Source organism: Cervus canadensis, chromosome 1, assembly GCF_019320065.1.
Source record: "Cervus canadensis isolate Bull #8, Minnesota chromosome 1, ASM1932006v1, whole genome shotgun sequence".
Classification (NCBI taxonomy): Eukaryota; Metazoa; Chordata; class Mammalia; order Artiodactyla; family Cervidae; genus Cervus; species Cervus canadensis.
In genome coordinates this window covers 9,891,642-9,913,331 of record NC_057386.1, presented here as the reverse complement: position 1 = coordinate 9,913,331, position 21,690 = coordinate 9,891,642, and the positions used below count along the sequence as shown (strand labels likewise).

At 48.9% G+C, this 21,690-nt stretch overlaps 1 protein-coding gene and 1 long non-coding RNA gene across 5 annotated transcripts in view; one reads left to right on the top strand and one right to left on the bottom strand.

Moving 5' to 3' along the window:
* Positions 1–21,690, top strand: part of RBFOX3 (RNA binding fox-1 homolog 3) — a 430,522-nt gene that overhangs the window by 193,306 nt on the left and 215,526 nt on the right. The gene's annotated exons all lie outside the window — the stretch shown is intronic.
* Positions 3,027–7,869, bottom strand: LOC122438033. Its single transcript, XR_006268430.1, has 2 exons — positions 7,619–7,869; positions 3,027–6,279 (listed from the first exon to the last, which is right to left on the bottom strand). It is a non-coding gene; the product is annotated as an uncharacterized LOC122438033 (long non-coding RNA).

The window sequence follows — 21,690 nt, the reverse complement described above, 5'->3', positions numbered from 1 at the left end:
CTGCAGGAGCACCATTGGAATTAAGCATGAATTAAATGTGCCATTAAAATAAAGTGTTATCACAGGCATTTAATGAGTTTTATTCTTTAACGGGTTCGTTTTGCGACTTTTGATGCCCAGGCAGCTTCCTGTTTTATTTTTTCTCAGTGGATTTTCAGTTAAGAGTTTGTTGTCTTCCTTAACGTCAGAGAGGGTGCTGTATTTTCCCCATAGTTACAGTTGTTCCTTTCAGTTCTGTTGGAGCGAGTATTTTGTTTGGCAGAGAAGGAAACTGGAAAAAAACCAAAGTGATTCTTTACAAGGAGTTAAAAAGAACAGGGAACTAAGATTTTTTTTTCCCCATAAACGCTGTGTGTCCAGATCAGAAATTTACGCATTTGGGGTAACTGGGCTTCATCTGGGCTCAGCAAAGATCAAGAAACCAGCCTCCCCACCCCCAGGTCTGCTGAACACAGCCAGGACTGATGGGATCTTGTGTTCTCTTATTTTCTGTTTATAATCCTGCTTCTGTTCCTTGCCCTCCAGACCTCCCCAGGTCCTCACTCCAGCTCCACGCAGTCCAGCCACCCTGGCCCGGTACAGGGTGTGTCTGCCCCCCAGTCCTGGGCAGCTGTCCCTAGCTTTGGGCCAACAGCTGCCCAGACAGGATCTGGAGAGCTGGGATTTATTCCTCCCATCAGCCCGTAGGTAATGGGTGCTGATTTTGTGCCAGGCCTGCACCAGGCATGTCATGGAGCAGAGAAGACCATCCCTGCTCTCCTAGAGCCCACCTCTAGACATGCGGCCATTTAAACAAACGAATGAAAGACCCCAGAGATCACATGCTGTCCCAAGGATCTGAGAGGGTTGGGGGGCTGGGGCCACTTCCTAGGGGATGGACTTTCTGAGGCTGTGGTGTCTGAGCTGGGGCCTGGAGGAGGAGCAGCCATGTGAAACTTGCTGGAAGTGTGCACCAGGGCAGCGGGAATGGCCAGGGCCAAGTTGGTGTGCAGAGCGGCCAAAACAGAGTGGGTGCTGGGGAGGTGTGTGGGGAGTTCGGGGCCATGGGAGCCACTGTGCTGGGACCTGATGACCTTTCGAAAGTGGACCCAGATGGCTGGGTGGGCACTGGCTGAAGACAGTGTGGCCAGGGCTAGGGGCTCTGAGATCACCCGATGGCACCAAGAACGTGAAGACCCCCAGGGTTTTGGCTTGGGCCACTGGTGAGTGGGGGGCGCTGTTTATGGGCACTGCTGGGGGAGCCTGGGCAGGAGCAGGGGAGATGGAGCCCTAGTCTGAACACCCTGGGTTCGAGACTCCTGTGGGGCTTCCAGGAGATCTCAGAAAGGTAGCAGACAGAAGAGCCTTGAAGAAGGGGTTGGGCAGTTGGTAGGATCAACCTTCCAGAGGCATCAGTCTTGGAGAGCCTGGCTGAGGTCACCTTGCCTGTCCCCTTGCTGAGGACAGACCTTGTCTTCTTGCGCATCACAGAAATCCTTGCATACCCTCGAGTATCCTAGGAGTCTCTGCCCTTTCAAGAGTCCCTCAGTTCTCAGCACATCAAACCAAATGCCCCTCACCCTTCTTTGGACCACAGGACCATTGGTCACTCTCAGAAGGACAAGAAGTCTCCTTGGAGGCAGGAGCTGCTGATACCTGACTTCTCGTCTCTGCCGATGACCCCACAGTCTGGATGAGCTTCACCCCTCTGCGTTTTTAATCACACTCAGTTCTCAATCTACTGTGAGTGCGGACAAGACTCTGCCCTGTGGATACCTGCGGTGCGCGGCCCTCTCCAGCGGGCCCCTGTGCTCCGTGGGGTCTGAGGGTAGAAGCGTTTCCATGCCCACGGGCAGGCCTGAGGGTTCTCTGATGCTTGTGCATTAACTCCTCTGAGCTAATGGGACATGGAGGGGGCATTCAGGCCTCTATTCCATACACTGCAGGCTTCCCAGGTGACACTAGTGGTAAATAATCCACCTGCCAATTCAGGAGACATAAGGGATGCAGATTTGATCCCTGGGTCGGGAAGATCCCTTGGAGAAGAGAATAGCACCCCACTCCAGAATTCTTGCCTGGAAAATTCCATGGACAGAGGACCCTGGCTGGCTACAGTCCACACCTGGCTGGCTACAGTCCACAGCGCCGCCAAGAGACAGACACGACTGAGCATGCACACACACACACACACACGCTCATACACTGGGGCCACCAACACCAGCTCGGTGGCCTTGGGCAGGTGACAGAGCGTCTCAGAGTCTCCTTGTCTTCGTGTCAGGGGATGTGGTGCCAGCAGCTGGCTCAGTCCCAGGAGCATCGCCCAGCAGGCTGATGCTCTTAATCTAGCCGTATCAGGTATTTCAAGCCTGGAAAAGTGGCCTCTGGGCACCTCTGCACGCAAAGCATCCAAGGCTCCCGTCCCCCCTCGAACATCCAGCTGGCATTGGCTTGCTCGCCCACCGCCTGGCACCGTCCTTTGGAGCCCAGCTCTGGGTCCACTGCGGGTGCTGCCCACACCCGCCCCTCCCTGCGCCCTGGTGGCCATCCTCCTCTCCCAGTGCTGGGAGCACGGGGCCTGTTTGGCTCTCGGAGATGCTGCCTTCCCCCCTGTCCTCATCGGACTCAGGGCTGGGGATCTTGGCCAAGTCCTGGAGCGCGTCGTTTAAACAGGTGATGAGCTGACAATTTTCGCTTCAGAAAAACGCAGAGGGTGAGGTGTGTTTTCCCGAAGGTGAGAGAATATCTGAGAACCCAAGAAGGTTCCCTGGGCGGCTCCACCTTGGGCTGCAAGACCCCCAAGTGTGTAGGATGGGAACTGTTAGCCGCAGCCCAATTGGCCTGAAGAGCCAGTGGGTGATGGAGCAGGTCCTGTGGAAGGGGGCGATGTGTCAGGCCCACTTCGGGGCTCTGATGATGGAGTCGATCCGCAGAGGCTGGGAACAGTCTTCTGCGGCAGCTGTAATATTTAGAGAGGCTTGGGGAATCTCAGAGGAGAGAAGACGCTACATGCATATTAAAATGGAAACGGCAATTAACTACCAAAATAAGACATTTTTATAACATTTTTATTGAAGTTTTAATGAACAAATAAAGAAACAGAAATCTGCATGTGCCTTGCGAGCCATATAAAAATGACTAAATCAAGATGAAATGGTAAGAACCAGCAACACCTCAACTTCCTCTGCTTCTTGAGATAAATAAGCAAGTGCACGCAGCTTCACCTGCCGATGAGCACGCACGTGTGCACACACACTTGGCCTTGGCCCCAAGTACAGGAAATGCAGGAAAGGGTGGCAGGGGGGCAGGATGAAAGAGACGGGAAGTCGGGAGGAGGAGAGGAAGGAATCACACCGGACAGAAGCCCCCCTCCCAGCAGGTGGCAGGGCTGTCTGCCCTGCACCACAGGACTGGAGCCCAGAGGACATGTGGGCTCTGGGGGTGGGAGATGGGACCGTGGGGCTTGGAGGGAGGGCCTGGGGACCCCCACAGCCCCGTGTCCTGACGGGGAGTCTTCTAACCGCCTTAGAGATGTCTGATCGGGAAGGAGGTGAACATGTCTGCAGGTGGAAGGCAGAGGGGAAAATCAGCCCGCGTGAGCTGAATGGAGCTGTGGGGTGGCCAAGCCCCTCCCTCCATTACCGTCACGTTGCTGCTGTTCAGTCACTAAGCCGTGGCCGACTCTTTGCAACCCCATGGACTGCAGCACTCCAGGCCTCCCTGTCCTTCGCCATCTCCCAGGGTTTGCTCAAACTCACGTTCGTTGAGTCGGTGATGCCATCCAACCGCCTCATCGTGGACCACCCCACTGGCAGGTGGGTCAGGGTAGAGGCTGAAAGTGTCACTCGGGGACAAGGAAAGGTGGAGGTGGTCAACTGTGTGGGAAAGACTGCTGTCCGTGGGGGTGGGTCCGGATGGTGGGTTGGGGGAAGGCTGTCAGTCACCCTCTTCTGAACCTTAGGACTCAAATATGGGTCTTTTCTAATTTGGGGAGGTATTCTACCCATTGCCTTCCCTTCACTGAGAAATGAACCCCTCTGACCAAAGGCTGATGTTCAGTGGGAACAACCCAGACAAGCCGTCTGCTCCCAGTAATTGCTCACAATACACAATACACAAATCGGTTTACAATCATACCTCAATTTTATCACAACTAATTTAAAACTCATTGCCACTCCCCTCCCCCACCCTCAACACACATAATTTAATCTGATTCTTAAACACCCATACACACACACAAGGAATTTGATCCAGAGAAATTTTTCTCAATTAAAATTTGTGATTACATTTCTGAGCTTCCACGGCAGAGTTCTGAGTGGGGCTGTGATATAATTTAACTTCTCCTAAATTGCTGACACCAATAACCCTATAAATTAGCAGATGGTGGAGGGAAATCTCCTGGCTTTTCCCTGTGATTTTGTAATGGTTTGATTTTGTAATAGGGGTTTTGAGTCCAAGCCAGGAACCCCTCCTCTGGCAGTGGTGAGAGCTGTTCCCATTTCATCATCTCTGAAGCTGGTTGCATGGGTTTTAGTTCAGTGAAGGTGCAGAATCAAGAGAACTGTTCACATCCTGGTCCAGCACCCTTGTAGAACCTGGCTGAGGAGGAAGCCCCAGGGCTTGGCACTGGACTGGGCTAGTGAGGTTCAGGTGGCCATCCGACCCGTGCTCCCAGACAGTCTTAGGGTTCTCTGCCAGCTGAGGCTGACCAGCCATTCTCTTAGCTTCCAAGTTCACTGTGGTCATCCTTGTTTTGCTCTTGTTGAATTTTTTTCTTTAATTTGTTTATTGGCAGTGCTTTGTCTCTGCTGCCGCTCGCGGGCTTTCTCTAGTTGCAGTGCATGGGCTTGTCATGGCAGCAGCTTCTCTTGTTGCGTAGCACGGGCTCTAGGCCCTCAGTCTTCAGTAGTTGTGGCACACAAGCTTAGTTGCCCTGAGGCATGTGGGATCTTCCTGGACCAGGGATCAAAGCCGTGTCCTGGCATGGCAAGGCGGATTCTTAACCACTGGACCACCAGGGAAGCTCCTTGTTGAGTTGTTTTAGTATTTACATAGTTCTTAGGGCTTTTGAACGTGTGTCTACATGCCCCTTTGAAATACCCAGTAGCCTTAAATATTTTGCTTTTTTAGCTTAGCATGCTTTAAATGGTTTATCAGTTAAGCTGCATTAAGTTCAGAAAGTCCAAGTCACCTAGGCACTGGCTGCCAACATGAAAGAAAAAAAAGACATAAAAATGATCCGACGAACCAGATGTAGTAGACGTTTGGATGTGGCAGAACTGGTCCTGCTTCAGCCCAGTCTTGTTGGACCAGCCTTGTCTGGATAGAGAGGTTGCTTTTTCCCCCTCTCTGTCAAAAAATGTTGGCCAGACTATTCAAATATAACTGTCTTGCCTGTGTAGAGTTTATGTGTGTGTGTTAGTCACTCAATTGTGTCTGACTCTTTGCAATCCCGTGGACTATAGCCCCCGGGCTCCTCTGTCCATGGGTTTCTCTAGGCAAGAATACTGGAGTGGGTAGCCATTCCCTTCTCCAGGGGATCTTCCCAAACCCAGGTCCCCTATATTGCAGACAGATTCTTACCATCTGAGCCACGAGGGTGTAGAGTTTAGCACCCAGCAAGGGTTAACTCCTCACCATCAACAAAAATGTGCTCTTTGGAATTTAGGGGGGAGGATGGGGAAAGCTAGGCTTCCCAGGTAGTGCTAGTGGTAAACAATATGCCTGCCAATGCAGGAGACGTAGGAGAGTGGGTTAGTTCCCTGAATTGGGAAGATCCCCTGAAGGAGGGAGTGGCAACCCACTCCAGGTATTCTTACCTGGAGAATCCCATAGACAGAGGAGCCTGGCAGGCTACAGTTCATGGGGCTGCAAAGAGTCGGACATGACAGAGCGACGGAACACGTGGAGTAAGTAGATAGGAGATAAAATACAGGATGCCTAGTTGAGTTTGAATTTCAGATAAACAATGAATAAGTTTTTAATGTAAATATGTCCTATGTAATATTTGGGACATACTTATACAAATAGTTATACTAAAAATAACTTGAAAAAAATTCAAATGTAATTGGGCATCTTGCTTTTCTATTTGCTAAATCTGGCCGCCCTAGCGGGCCGGTACTGTCAATCAGCCAAGCCACCCCTCCCCTCTTGCCCTGGGCCTCTTGGGATCATCTTTAAGAGGTAAATTTAGGGTAAATTAAGTCCACCTAATCTATCAGAGTCTTGATTTCCTCACTCATAAAATAAAGTTGTTGAGAAGATTAAATGATGCGTTGACAGATGCACTCAGACCAGCGCCGCCTGAAAGACACAAACCAGTACATATATTTATAGCCTGCTTGCATTCGCATTTTAGGAGATGTGCACACATGTTTTCCAGAGCAGCAGCTATAGCACCTGGGGAGGATGTGTTTGTGACTGGCTGACCGGGAAGTGTCTGGGGCCTGGGGCCAAGGTGGGGCTGGTCCAGAACGAGAATGTCACTGAGGGGAGAACCTGCTCCCAAGATGTAGTTGCCAAGTTTCTGTTTTGCATGCTCAGGTGAACACTTTAGAAAATAGCAAGAGGCAAGTAGCTGAGGGGGACTCATCTGTGTGCAGTTGGGAGCCCCCTTAGCCAGATGGCAGCTTGGTGAGGAGGGGAGGGGAGCTGCCCCAGGCCTGGGGCTCAGGCCTGGGGGGCCTGGCTGAAAGGGACTTGGGCTGCCCTTGCAACACTTTCTATCTGAGCAGAGAGAACTGACTTTACACTGTGATTCCTGACCAATTTTTACTTTTTTTTAACTTCGGTTTTCTAATTTTTGTCTCTGATCCCATTCCAGGAAACAAACTGATTTTTTCTGAATGGTTGTTCAAACCCGCCGCTATGTCTTTTCACAGTGGCATGAAAATAATAGAAATTTCACCCTTTCAAAGTGGACAAGCATGTGTCCTGTGAGAGGTGCCCCTCAGCAGTGCCCAAGTGGGGTCACCAGGACACTCACCTTGTTCCCGCTCAGTCCATGGATCTGCTAGCATCTCCTGTTTCTAGAAGAATACATCTCTCAGTTTCACACAGAAACATTTGGACCACAGTTGGGGCAGGTCTCTTGTTCAAGTTCTAGCAGAAAGTCAAGAACCAAAGGTGCTTGATTTTCTCCTTCAGTTGGGGTAGAATGCCCCAAAGCTCTATCCCCAAGTTCACACTCAAGTTGAGGGTGGAAGGGAGAAGTTTATAAAGACTCAGTAATGTTTGGAGCTGGGAGCAAGCCAAGATGTCCCACTACAGAAAATCACCTGAATCATGTATTACATAATTTTGTTCTGCCTTCTGTCAGACATTTAGCAGAGATGGAATTTTCCTTGCACTTATAAGAAATGTAATAATAAGAAAACAGTTCATCAATGGACTTGGGGCACATTCAGCTCTTCAGTTCTCATCTTGAGTTGAAATCAGTAGTCCAGGAGCCCATGGCTCCCCAACCAGGAGGACCTGGAAAGCAGCCTTCTCGGCAGTCACTGGGCTCCTGGGTTTCCACATGACCACAGAGCAAGGCGGGTGGGCACCCCAAGCAGAGAGGAAACACTTGCCTGATAAAGTCAACAGGATTCCTGCCTGGGGGTCTGTGAACAGAACTCAGCCCACCTGGCAAACAACATACCTTTCCAAAGGGCTCGAGGCATCTGAAGAATTGCACGCGCTGGTTCAGAGTCCAGCCCCTCCTGTCTTCCCTCCCGGGGCCACTCTGTTACTGGGAAGAGTCAGCTCCAAACCAGGGAGGGGGCACTTCCCTCTGCTGCCCACACATCTCTGCCCCCTACCCCATGTTTCCTGGGTCATTACTCTGTACATCTCCACCTGAAGAATATGCCACGTCCTTCTTGGGATCCTGCTTTAAACCTCGTGGAAGTGTGTGAGGAGGTGGAATCTGTGAAGTGGAATGACCTCATCTGGGGACACAAAGAGGCGAGGCTGGTGGGGAGAGCCTTCATCAAAGGGGCGGGCTGTTAGCAGTAACACCCATTAACAACCGTGCCGCAGGGGAGGGGAGCGGGCCAGTAGGTGACGGTGAACCCGGTGCAATTCTCTATTAAATGAGCTAATTATATCCTTTAATTTTACTTTCGAAGGATCACGGATACCTTGCAAAAATGCAGAGCGTGTCAAGCTACTTTCAGTGCTATGGAACTAAAAATAATGTAACGATTAACAGTGCAATGTGGAAATTAACCCCACGTGAGGGGAGGGAAGGGGACAAGGTTCCTGAACATCATGCCCTTGCTCACCCGTGGGAGAAGTGTCCTGGGGGAGTCCTGTCCTCGCAGGCCAGAAGCAGAGGCGACTGGAATGTGCTTGCTCTGAATTTGCTCTCTGATTTGCTACGTTTCTTTCCCTTGTCTTCCCACGGCCTCCGCACACTGGCCTCTCTTTCCTCTATCCCTGTCTTCCTAAGTCAGTGTAGGTTTCACTGATTCTAACAAATGCCCCTTGTTGGTGCTGGGTGTTCATAATAGGGGAGGCTGTGTGTAGGGACAGAAAGCAAGAGCTATATGGGAAATCTCTGTACCTTCTGCTCAGTTTTGCTGCGTGCCTAGAATAGCTCTAAAAATGAAGCTTACTAAACACACACACGGACAATAAGACACCACCTCAAACCCCAGGATTGCAGAGGCAGTGGGTAGATGTAAGGGTCACCGGAGCCAGTAACCCATCAGAAATGCCGAGCAGGAGAGACTATGTGGTGAAACTGGGTTGGAAAGATAAGATGCCGTTTCCAGGGCAATGCCGCAGACAGGGCATGATGCCCTATCTCTACCAGCTCCCCAGACCTGTGCCTCTGTTGCTCCTCCCATCTGGAAGCTGGAGGCCAAGGCTGCCGGCATGTGTGGTTCCCTCTACACCGATGATGGCGCAGGGACATGTCCCCCAGGGATACGAAATGACTGCACCTGGGCTGTGTGGTGGGGGGATGGATGGGGAGGTGAGAACCATGTGAGATGGGCAGCAGGGGATGTGGCCGGGACCGTGCCTGGCCCTGCAGCCCCCAGTGCCTTGAAGGCATGTGTAAGAGCTGAGCAGGGAACAGGGCTGGGCCTGCGGATTAAAAGATCAGGCTGGCCACCTTGCGAGCATCGTTGGAAGAGGCGAGGGGGAAGCAAAGACTGAAGTCAGGAAACATGCAGCAGCCAGGGCAGGGAGGATGAAGCCTCAGGTGCTGGAGCAATGATGGACCGCACAATGGGACATTTTGGAGGCAGAAGCTGCCAGACTTGCCAGTGAATTGTATGCAGGGGAAGAAGAAGAGGGACCAGGGGAGGCAGACTTTCCATTTGTGGTGACCAGTCAAGTGCCTGGAGGGCTTGTTTACCTGCATGAGGACAGGAGGGAGGGGCAGAAGTTCCTGGACAGTGGGGAGGTCAAGGGTTCTACTTGGGACACGTCACCTTTGAAGCCTGGGGTGGCTTCTGAGGCTTAACTAGAAAGACCACTGGCTCCTTGTGCCAAAATCACCCCTGTGGGACAACAGTGGGAAACTGATGAGATGGGGGTTAGATGGGTTTCAAACGGATGTGTGTGAGGCTGTGGTTTTGACTGGGACAGGAGGTGGCTGAGCACAGCTGTGGGAGAACGCAGAATGAAGGGGACTCTGGGAGATCTGTTCTAGCTTGTCCCAGTTCCTGCTACCATTGCCTTGGGACAAACAGGGCCCGCTCCACACCTGCAGTCACACCCCACACCTGTAGCCATGCAGAGTTCAGGGGTAGGTGGCCTAACATCAGAGCAGCAGAGAGCCCTGTGCCCACGGGGAGCCAAGCAAAACAGATGTGGGCCACCTGACCTCATCAGTCACTTCCCACCACTCTCCTTGCAGGCTACCTGGAGATCATACTAGTGCAAGCTAAGTGGCATGGGGGTGGAGGAGGGGCTCTTCCTAATGCTGCTTCTCTCTGGAGGGGGAAAGGTGAGCTCTGACCTCAAGGGGAGTCTGGTGGAGTGAAGGGTGATGGATATGATCTTCTGGAGTCTCTCCAGTGATAGAGCATCCACCCCCAGCCCTGAGGTCACATGGGCTCCCTGGGCTGGCCTTTCTCCAGATGCATTGCAGGGCAGAGTAGCAGATTTCCACCAGAGGGAAATGAGCTCACAGGCAAAATAATAAGACATTTGAGAAGCACATGCATTTAAAAAAAAAAAAAAAAGGATAACAAACTGTGTTATAGATTATTCCAGTTTCCATCAGGAGCAGACATACTAGAACAGAGAGACCAATTTTAAAATTCAGCTTCATAAGCATACTAAAAGAGAGAGGAAACATTATAAGCAAAGTGAAACAAGAACAAGAAAATAAATAAAGTGACCAAGCAGAAATGTTAAGTCTTGAAATGTATTAGTTAAAATAAAGAGCAGTGCAAGGGATAAATACTAAATACAGCTGAAGAATGAACTGGTGAATTGAAGGAGAAGTTTGATATATCTGCTCAGGAAAAAAAAAAAATAAGAAAAGCACAAAGAAAATGCTTTTTAAAAGCTGTAACCCAAGAAAGAAAGAAGCTAAAGTACTAACATCTGAGTAATAGAAGTCGCACCAAAAAAAAGAAAAAGAAAAATTTAGCAGAGGATATATTTGAGGAAAACGTGAAGATAAAATCTCTGAGATTAAAAACAATGGATGAATAGTCCCAGATTGAAAAGGTCTTATTATATTGCCAAAATAGAAAGATAAGGGGGGGGGGAATCAAATCTACACACTTACAGTGAAATATAAGACTAAAAAAGATAAAGTTCTGAAGATTTCCAGAGGAAGAAACAATCACATACAAAGAACCAGAGTCATAGGGATTTCAGGATTTTCAACAGCAACACCAGATAAAAGAAGACAATAGGGTGATATTTTCAAAGTACAGAAGAAAAAGAACTTAGAACATAGTCTTTTATGTGCAGCCAAATTGTCATTCAAATGTGAAATCATAACAAAATTTCCCATTACACATTGTCCAAGATAGTGCAATAAATGAAGAAAAAGAAACTAGAGCTATATAAGCGTTAGAAAGGAAGGAGAAATTGTTATTATTTTCAGATGGTATGATTGTTTACATAGAAAACCTTAGACATTGGGGAGCTCAGCAAGTTGGCTGACATAAAATTAGTATACAAAAATAAGTTATATTCTATATACCAGCAGCAAAAGAAACCCCAAAAAAGTTAAGGAGAAAATATCACTTATAATAGTATTAGAAAATGTCAATGGAATTTATAAATAAAAATAAGTTTATTTTTATTAAAAAATAAATTTTTAAATGTTTAAGACATGCAGGTTAAAATTACAAACCTTTACTAAGTATAAGTAAAGGAGCTCTAATAAAGGAAAGAAAGATTTTATATCATTAAAATATCATTTTCCCCATATTGATCTATACTGACTATAGCCAAAGCAATTCTGGTCAATATCCAAACAGAGCTTTTCATAGAACTTGACAAGATGATTATATAGCAAAGTAAGGGACCAAGAATAGCCAGTAAGTACCCTTCTAAAGAGAAGAGCACAGGGTGGGTACTTTCCCTACCAGGTATCAAGGATCATTACTGTACAAAATTATAGTAATTAATACTATGTGAGGTTGTCACAAAGATTGACCAATTCCCCAAACTCCCAGAAATAGATGCATGGAATTGGTTTATGATAGGCATAGCATTTCAAATCACTGGCTAAAGAAAGGGGTATTTAATGAGATGAGTTGGAAAAAAAAACAGTGTCATTACACTATAAAAATTATGAGACTGGATCCCTACCTCACATCATATTTTGAAAATCAACTCAGGTTAAATAAAGAAATTAAATGTCAAAAATCTAGAGGAATATACAGGTGGATCTTGGGTTAGGTTAGGGGAAAAGGTCTTAAACAAGACACAAGAAGTGAATATAAAAAAAGACTGACAGATTTGAGTATGTTAAAAACAGGGGGGGAATTAAGAGCTTTTAAAAATCAATATATTTTTAAAAGTCAATATATTGAGTAGTTTTTAAAAAGTGAAAGTAACAGTTACAAGTTAGAAGAAAATATTCGCTGTCCGTATAACTGACAAAAGATTAGTATCAAGAACATTCAAAGAACCAATACAAATCATTCCCTTAGAGAAAAAGGCAGAAGACAATAATTTTATACAAAAGGAAATATACAACAACCAGCGTGAGTGCAAGCTAAGTTGCTTCAGTCGCGTCCAACTCTTTGCGACCCTATGGACTGTAGCCTGCCAGGCTCCTCTGTCCATGGGATTTTCCAGGCAAGAATACTGGAGTGGGCTGCCGGCCCTCCTCCAGATCTTCCCTACCCCGGGATCGAACCTGCATCTCTTAGGTCTGCTGCATTAGCAGGAGGGCTCTTTACTGCCAGCACCACCCGGGAAACCCAGTACAACCAGCATCATGTCTCAAAACCAAAAGTAGAAATTGTTCCAGAAGGAGAGTGGGGGTGGGTCAAATAGTATCTGAGGACAGCAAATGACCATGACATCAACATTTCACAATCAGGATGTCAAGGTGACTTTGGCGAGAGTGTTTTGATGGAGTGAATCGTGAGGACAGAAGTCAGATTGGAGTGGGTTGAAGAGTTGAATGGAAGGTGATAAAGTGGATAAATCCTGTGTAGACAAATCACTGGGACACTGGGCTAAGGAGGAGAATAGACAGAGGGCAGCAACTCCAAAAGATGAGGGTGGGGAGTTGATGGATTCTTAGTCATCCTTGCTTTATTGATGCTTTGAGACAGGAGTCGCTGGAGCTTGTTTGAAAGGTGCTGGGTGTGGTAGACCCTTCTAAGCATACACCCACTGGCACTTGGGTTGTTTTTCATTTACCCAGACTCAAACCAGCCAGTTGAGAATACCTGATCCTGGGAAAGATTGAAGGTAAGAGGAGAAGGGGACGACGGAGGATGAGATGGTTGGATAGCATCACTGACTCAATGGACATGAGTAATCTCTGGGAGCTGGTGATGGACAGGGAGGCCTGGCATGCTGCAGTCCATGGGGTCACAAAAAGTCAGACACGACTGAGCGACTGAACTGAACTGAACTGAACTGAAGATTGTAAGACTCAAGGAATTTTTTTTTAATGCTTGTGCATTTCTCCACTAGGCTCTGAGCTCTGGAAATCTGGAGGAGGGGCTGCTGGTCTCAGGACCCTGAGCATGGCGTTCCGATGGGCCTGAGCTTCCTCATTTTGTGCCCGCACCTCTGAAGTGGACCGCAGAGCTCTCTAAACTAATTTTTTAAAACTTCTTGGAGGTTTGATTTGCCATTTATATTGTTTTCTTTCTCTATAGAAATGAATCGGTCAGGGGCATCTTCCAGCATCTCACACCACCACCCAAAATGAGAGGAGGAGGATCAGTTCCTTGGTCCTGCTCAGAGCACCAACACTGGAAAACTTACCACTAGCTAGCAATGCAGGCTCTGTGTCCAGATCCTCTCTACTTTCTCTTCTGTGTGACTGTTCCGAGCCTCAGCTTCCTCATCTGTGAGATGGGTTGATGATGTCTATTTTGTGGGGTCATGGGGCTGATTACTGCCTGGCATATGTATAGCCCAAACCCTACAAAAGTCAACCTATATTATCCACATGCATCCAGTCCAGTGAGCCTGGATCCTGTGGAGAAACCAAGGATGGAAGCAGACATCCTTGGTCTAATGGTGATTTTGTCCAAGAAGCTAAGGCACATTTTCTTCCTCCAGTTTCCAAGAACCACTAAACTTCTGTGCTCTTGGTGAGGTTGACCATAGTCTAGTCTCCCTTAATTAAGAGATGGCCAGGCTAGGGCTTTGCCAAAAGACAAGCTGTAGTGAATCACCAGTATCTGGCTGGGTTTTTATTGATCGAAGTCTTCTAAACCACTTTCTTGATTTCTGGAGAGAAAGAAAAAGACAAACTTGGCACCATTTAATGTGAAATACAGCATTACCTTGCCAGATTCTTTTTTCCTTCTTTTCTTCCTCACTCCCTCTTTCTTCCTTCTTTCTTTCCTTCCTCATGATGAAACTTGAAAAGTCATGTAAAGTAATTCACATTTTACATGCACTGAGAGATATTACTGGAGAATTACTATGCCAGTCCTGTTGTAAAGTGGATATTTTCACCCCAGTGTTCATTGCGGGCTTCCCTGGTGGCTCAGTGGTAAAGAATCCAACTGCCAATGCAGGAGACATGAGTTCGATCCCTGGGTGGTGAAGAAATGGCAACCCGTGCCCGTATTCTTGCCTCGGAAACCCCATGAACCAGGAGCCTGGTGGGCTACAGCCCATGCTGTCGCAAGGAGTCGGACGCGGTTTAACAACTAAACAGCAATAAGGATTCTTTATTGTCAATGTGCATCTTCCTGTTTGGAGTTTGCTTAAAGCCACGTTTACTTTTTTTCTTTAAACATACTGAGATTGTTTTCTCTGTGACTCTCATCGGGACTTTGGACTACACACCCCTGTCCCCAGCGCCTTACACATGAATTTGGGTTGGCGTTCCTGTGGTTCCTCTGGGGAGGGCTCTGGTCCTTTATCCATAAAACTGAGAAGTCCCTCTTTCCTCAGCATATGCTTTGGAGGAGCTTCACGCAGGCTGAAGGGTGGGATTCCCAGGGTGTTTTTCCTCCAGCCCAGGACTTCAGTTCTTGCCCCTCCTGCTCAACATATTACCTTTCTCAGCAAGTGAAGGTTCCAGCATTTCATCAGAACAGAAAAGAACCTGACTTGGACCAACATCCACCAGCCAAAAGAGAAAAGAACAACAAATGCCCAACAAAATACAAATAAATTTCTCTAAAAGTGCAGTCGTTGGGAAAAAGAAAAGGCAGTTCGTCAGCTTGACATCAGAGGAGCTGCAGTCACCCTGACAAGCCGCAAAGGCTAATGTTTTATTCACCAAGCCTGAAAAATAACTTCCCAACGAGGGCCCCATAAATAAACCAGTGTGATGAATATTACACGAAATAAAAACTGATAAAGCAAGAGCCCTAAACACGAGCCGCACGACGGGGTTAGGAAGTGTGCGGTTTTCATCACCTCTAATGCCAGGTGACAGGTTTGGCAAAGCTGCCTGCTAGCCAGGACCCCGGAGGAGGGGGCCGACCACTGAGGACACCCTCTTGCCCCAGCTCCCGGGGAGGCCAGAGGTAAAATTTTCCAAATGGATTCCATTTCTCTCATCTCTTTTCGTGTTAGGATGTCACCTGCATCCACTGATAGAGATATTTCCATACATTAGGAGCCACTGGCTGCAAATCGTTTTTCCTATGGCCCTGGCTATGGATTTTCAGAAAGCATGGCTCATGAGAGCAGACAGGTGCCCCCCACCCCGACCCCCGCCACGACTCTTCTCCCTGTTAAGACTATTATGCGAAGAACCCGGAACCCGGAGAGGGCTCTGTCGCCGATGCACTGAGGAGCAGGAGCTGCTTCTCTGGCTGAAAAATGGATCCTTGATGTTCTGTGTGCACAGCTCGTGGGCCCGCAGGACAGGCAGTGAGGGCAGGGCGGAGGGGATTGTCCACACCAGCTCCTGACTCTGCTCCCTGACGCTTTGCTCCAATCTCCGGATGCCCAGGGATGACGCCTCCTAAGTCACATTAGTTACACCTGATGAGGGCAGAACTTGGAGACAGAGTTATTCGTGATGGGAAGGCGTGGAGGGGGGGTCTCACTGCTGAAAGCAGGAGGAGGTTAAAAAAAAAGGAAGCTGCAAAAAAAAAAGTAGGCTGCAAATATATAAACTTTTTTATTTGGACATTTCTGTGCATGTACACATATGCACACACTGGCACAAGCAAATACCTGTGTGTAATTGTGTACGGGCCCATAGATGCATGTGTACACATGCCTATGAACATGACTCTGCACACACCCACACGTGAACTTGTGTGAATGACTGTGCCCACCCAGCCACCCATGTACATGTGTGTGCACACCTTCCTCGTCAAGTTAATAAATGCACACCCACAAATACACAGAGGTGAGTTTAACCCTTTCTTCAAATACCTTTTTTTTGGGGGGAACCAACTGCCAGAACCCAGAGGCTGTAATTGTGCCAGTTTGTGTCCAGAGCTTGACTTGTGGGTATGACTATCTCCCTGTGACTCAAAACTGAACTCAATGCCTCTCCATCCTGAAAAGGTTTAAAGCAGGAAATTGTGGTGTTTAGGGCATCTTTTTCCCATTTAAATATCGCAGTTGTTTATAAATACACCCTTTTCCAGTCCTCTCCAACATGCTGACTCTGAGAAATTTGCTTTCATGGTTAGCAATAGAATCCAGATGTTCGGTACAGATGTTTTCATCTTTTTCTTTTCCTTATTTTTTTTTTTTTTGTTCATCTCATAAATTCAGGCCGTCATGGAAAACTGCAAGCTTTTCTGTCTCCTGGCTTCTGAGTGCCAGGCCTGTGTTGGGAAGCCCCAGTGACTATGTGCTCATCATCTTGTGGGTTCCCTCTGATCACCCAGGAGAGGTCACTTCTCAGATGTGCCAGGACATGCTGTGAAGTCACCCTACCCCGTGTAGCAGAGGTGACCTAAGGGGAAACACATGTCATCTTTACTCGAAAAATCAGAGCGTCAGGGGTGGATTGGGACCCAGCTTGCTGCGGCCTGCCCCCACAAGGAAAGAAACAAGTCTGAGATTTAATTTCTGGGAGGCTGGACTTGTGGAGAGCAGCCTAGCCCAATGCAGATTCTGCTGTATTCAAGGTTAACATCGGGGGTTTGGGGGGATGAGAGCCAGTATGGGGGTATGGGGGACAGTAAAACAGCCTCTGCGTCACCCTTGCTGTTTGCCCCTGGTTACTGCTGCATTTCAACAGCGCCTGGAACCTGTTCTTTCACACAGGTCTGAAAGAACCCTCATGCCCACCCAACCCAATCTGATCATTTCACTCATGAAAAAAAATGTGGCTCAAGGTGGGGAAAATACGTGAGTGACTTGTCTGAGGTCACACAGGTATTAGGACCACATTTGGACCCAGACCCTGACTTTCAGGCCAACACAGGCTGTGAGACCCCACTTTGAGAACCACTGCCCCAGACCAATGGTTTTCCAAAGGTTTCAGAACCCAGACAGCCAAAATCACATAATAGCCAATGGGCGAAGGAGGGGAGAAGCAGCAGTACTAGTTGTAGAGAGCTGGGTTTTTGTATCCAAGGTCCATGGGAAAAGCACCTGTTACTCAGGAAATTTCCCTCCATGGTACTGAGCTACTGGAGGACCCATGTAGTGATTCTAGTTCCAGAAAGGAAGGTGAAGTCTGTACTCATGAATTCCCACTCCTAGGTGTTGTATTTTGACCTCTCTGTGAGTATAGACTGCTAAAAATGGATGCAGATGGTGAGCACCTTTTACACAAATGAAGTTCTAGGGGTGATAATGGTGGGGGTGGGCTCAAGGGAGGTGAGTTATGCAGTCCTGGAACAGCTGTTCACAGGATCTGTTCTCCATCTCACCCCAATCTCCCTGAAATTCCACAGAAGGAGAGAAATTTCACAAACTATAGTAATATAAGCGTGACAACACTCTAATAAATATTCTCGGCTCACTGCGGCACTGTGAATAGTTACAAAACCACCTTCCCCGTCCTTGTTCCTTTCATTGTAGGGGATGACTGGGCCAGTCAAGACAAAACCCCACTTCCTTCCACTTCCTAGTCCTTGTTCCTTTCATTGTAGTGGATGGCTGGGCCAGTCAAGATTAAACCCCACTTCCTTCCACTCCATTGCAAAATATCAGGAGAAGTGTGAACATGCAGCAAGGAATATACATATTTACCAGTTTCTTTGCTTTTCAGAGGCAGGCTATGGGTAAGAAGTGTGTGTGTGTGTGTATGTATGTGTGTGTGAGAGAGAGAGAGAGAGAAAGTGTACAGTAAATACAAGTGCATCTTCTTAATCTGACATACGAACGCATTTTTCTTTTAAACATGCATGTGCACACAGGAACAAGTGAAGTTACGCGTGCAATTCACACACAAGGGTGCAGATGGCCTGATTCAGCGAGGCAGTCTAGGATCCTGCACCTTGAGCACCAAGCAGGGGTTCCAGAGACACTGATGGTGCCAGGGATGTGAAGGGAAGCTTGTTAGCACCTGTGACTCTGTCCCAGCTGTTACTAATATTTTTGGCTAAGTAAGCACAGTCTTTCCTTGGAAAAGTTCTAGCCCTGAGTCTGATCTCAGGAGGCGGTGGGATTGTCACAGCTCTTCCCGGCAGTGTGACAGTCAGGACTGTTGAAATAGAAACACTTCACTTTCTTGCTGCGCCTTTTTAATTGCCACCTGAAGGTCAGACACCAATAAAGCCCAGGAGAACTCTCCATTGTTATTTGTGATGTGCATTTCCTGGTTGAGAGTCTGGCCCCTCTGGAGGTCCTGGTGAATGAGCTGCCTCTTGGGGAGCCTGTTTCTGGCGGTACTGGGCTGGGAATAAGAGACCTGGGTGCACCCGAGGGCCAGACTGTTCTGTGTGCCCGGGTAAAGTTGAAGGGCTGACTCAGAGGAGAGAGGAAGGCGCTGAGGGCTCACCTCCACAAAAAAGACTGCCACCGTGAGCCAGGACACTGGGACGTGAGGCCCCTTGCCCTGACTCTTCTGTTTCCACGGGCTGCTGGGCAGCAGGCATCAGCTTTCGGGACTTCAGCTGTTCCATCTGAGTGACTGGGATTTAAAAGAACAGAGGGGGCTTTACAGGGCAGAATGAAGGAGTGCAGGTGATGCTGTCTGAACTCATGGGTAACAGTGATGAGGAGACAGGTGTCACTACGATATGGGGCAGGTAGATCAGCAGCAAATGGGAGAAAGAGCAAGTCTTGCCTTTTCTGTAAGAACTGGTTGAATAGTATAACAAGAACCAGGGCGGAATTTCTGGAAAATCCCAATACTAGACTGGAGAATCTACATTCCGGATTTGTGCTGCAGGCAGCGTGGAGTTCAGGGGAAGTGAGATTGGCACGGTCTGGGGCGCTCGGGGAAGGCTCGGGGAATCTGAAACTTGGAGGAAGAACGGCTGGGAGCAAACAGAAGGAGGGGCTTCCAGGAACACAGGCAAGGGGCATCGGGGGACAGCACACAGGGTCCTCGGCATCAGTGCAGGTAACACCAGAGCGGGAGGCAGGGGCCAGGCCTGGAGGGCTTGGGGCACTGCCCAGGAGTGCAGACGCGGGCCTGCACACACAGGCAGTGCAGGGGAGTCTGGCATCAGGGTTGAGAGTCTGGGTGGTGTTTAACCTCTCGGAGCCCCAGTCTCTTCCACTGTGAGACTGGGTGATGATGATAATGTCTCCTGAGGGGGCTGGAGTGAGGATCAAATGAGATAACACAAGTGTGGTTCTTGGCCCAGGGCCAGGTGTATATTAAGGTGAATAACAATAAACGGTGCCTCTGACAATGGACACGGTGCACACCCAATAGTTTTTATCTAGGCCCCCACCAGGTGAAAGAGAAGTCACATGCGGCAGTTCCCCCAGACTCTTGCCCTAGGCACCTCCGCTTGGTCACAGACAGATCCCCATTGCTTTGTTCATAAACTGGACACCTGCCCTGTGCTGGGCCCCGAATACCAGGGAGGTCAGAAGCAGGATACCGCCCTCCAGTGCACAGGCAGATGCACCAATAACTCGAGGAGCCTTGAGGACGGGCTGGCCAACAGCCTTGGAAGCCAGGAAGGCATCAGAGAGGAGGTGACATCTACGCTGGGATTTGGAGGACGAGTGAGAGTTCTCCAGCAGAGTGTATTCTAGGCAGACAGAGTGGAACATCCGAGGTTCCCTGGTTGAAAGGAGCCAGGCCCATTGAGGGACGCCAATGTGTCTGTGTAGGGTGGGTTGGTGTGACCAGTCAGGACTGAGACACGGGGTCTGTGTGGGGCACAGCTATGTGGTTTACACACGTGTACCTTCAAGCTCACACACACCCTCTGAGGTGACTCTGTCACTGGTCTCATTCTACAGATGAGGAAACTGAGGCTGGGAAGTTGTGTTGGGGCCAGAGGGTGATACCTCCCTGGAGAACTGTCTTAGCCCTCCAGACCCTTACACTGAGGGATTTACAGATAGGTTCCCATTGATCCATGAGCCTCCTGAAATGGTTGCAAAATTTAGTTCTGTGCACAGGTGTGCCTTTTTCTGGGGAGTGGCCTCTTGGGTCCCCAAAGGTTAAGAGGCCCACCTGTAGGAAATGAGCGAGCACTGAGGATGTTCAAGCCATGGGAACAGGATCTAAACGCTGAGGATGCTCTTCCGAAATGCCAAGCACAGTGCCAGAAGCAGCGGAGATGCCCAGGGATAAAGGTCGTGCTTTAGGAAGTCACTGGAGGTGAGGGAAAGGATAGGAGCACCTGGGAACGGAGTGATGGGTGGAAACAGGACAAGATGATGGAAGAGACCATTTCATGGCCCGAGTGATGACAGGTAAAAGGCGACAGGAAAGAGAGAGAGGGCAGGACTGGAGATGGGCCACTGGCTATGGCGATGGGGAGCCAGCTGGCACCCAGGGTTCAGGGAAGCTGGAAACGAGAGTAGGGAAGGGAGCAGGATGGCAGTTCATAGGAGGGGATGGCGTGGAGGTCAAAGGGGAGAGAGGTGACAATGTGTGGCAGTGAAGGGGGAAAGGTCCTAGAAAGGACGCCTCTGAGGATGTGAGGGCTGAGCGTGCAGCAGGTCGAGGGGAGGCTCCAGGGAGCAGGGAGGGCGGAGGTGTGGGGAGATGGGAGAGAGGGTCAGGCGAGGTGTGGAGGCCTTGGTCCTGGTGGAATCCTCATCGTGCGGGCTGATGGTTGGGGTGGTCTTTGCTACCAGACAAACCCTTCTGGGGTCATGGCGTATTCTTTTCCCAAGGATCTTTTTCCTTCTCATTCTGACCCCGCTCCAGGCACTTTGTCCCAGAGCCAGGAGACAGACAGAGCCAGTTGGGTGATGCTAAGGTTGGATGGTTCTGAACAGGATGTTTGCTTGCAGCCTCCCAAGCAGTGGATTTTGCCTCCTCTCTCTGTCTTCTTTAGACTGTACTCAGTCTCCTTTTTTTTTTTTTTTCTCCTAGTGTAAAAATAATGGCTTTGGATGACATGACATCAGGTATTGATCTAAAGGATGAGAATTAAACAGTTCTGTGTCTCTGGAACAAAAGAGAGTGAAACCATTGTGGCTCACAATGCCTGGGGAGGCCAGCGTGGGCTTCTCGATGAGAAGAGCCAGGATGAGAACTTCTTAAAAAATGAAAATACTTTCGGAGGAGAGAAAACATTCTTCCCGACTCCTTGATGATGGACAGTGCCCTTATCAAGGCTGGGAGATGATCGGCTGCATCTAAATGGGGCTTCTGAAAGTTCTTTCCTCCATGAAAGGGGTTGCAACCTGTACCCCCCTTCTGTATCCCTGTCTCTCTGTCTCTCTCTCACTGCATCTCTTTCCCCTTATCTTCCTCTCTCTCTCTTTCTTTCTTTCTTCCTCTCTGTTCCTCTCTGCCTTTCTGTATATCTCTGTCTCTTCCCTCTCTGTCTCTTCTCTCTCTTTGTCTCTCTGACTCTCTGTCTCTGTCTCCCTCTATCTTTCTGTCTCTCTGACTCTTCTCTCTATGTCTCTCTGTTTCTCTCCCCTCTCCCCGACCCCTCCCCATTCCCTGCTCATTTTAACTTATGGACTCAGGAGCTGGCATCAGGCCCGTACCTGGCCCTTGTCCCCAGCACCCTGGGCTCCCTGTCCATTCCCCTT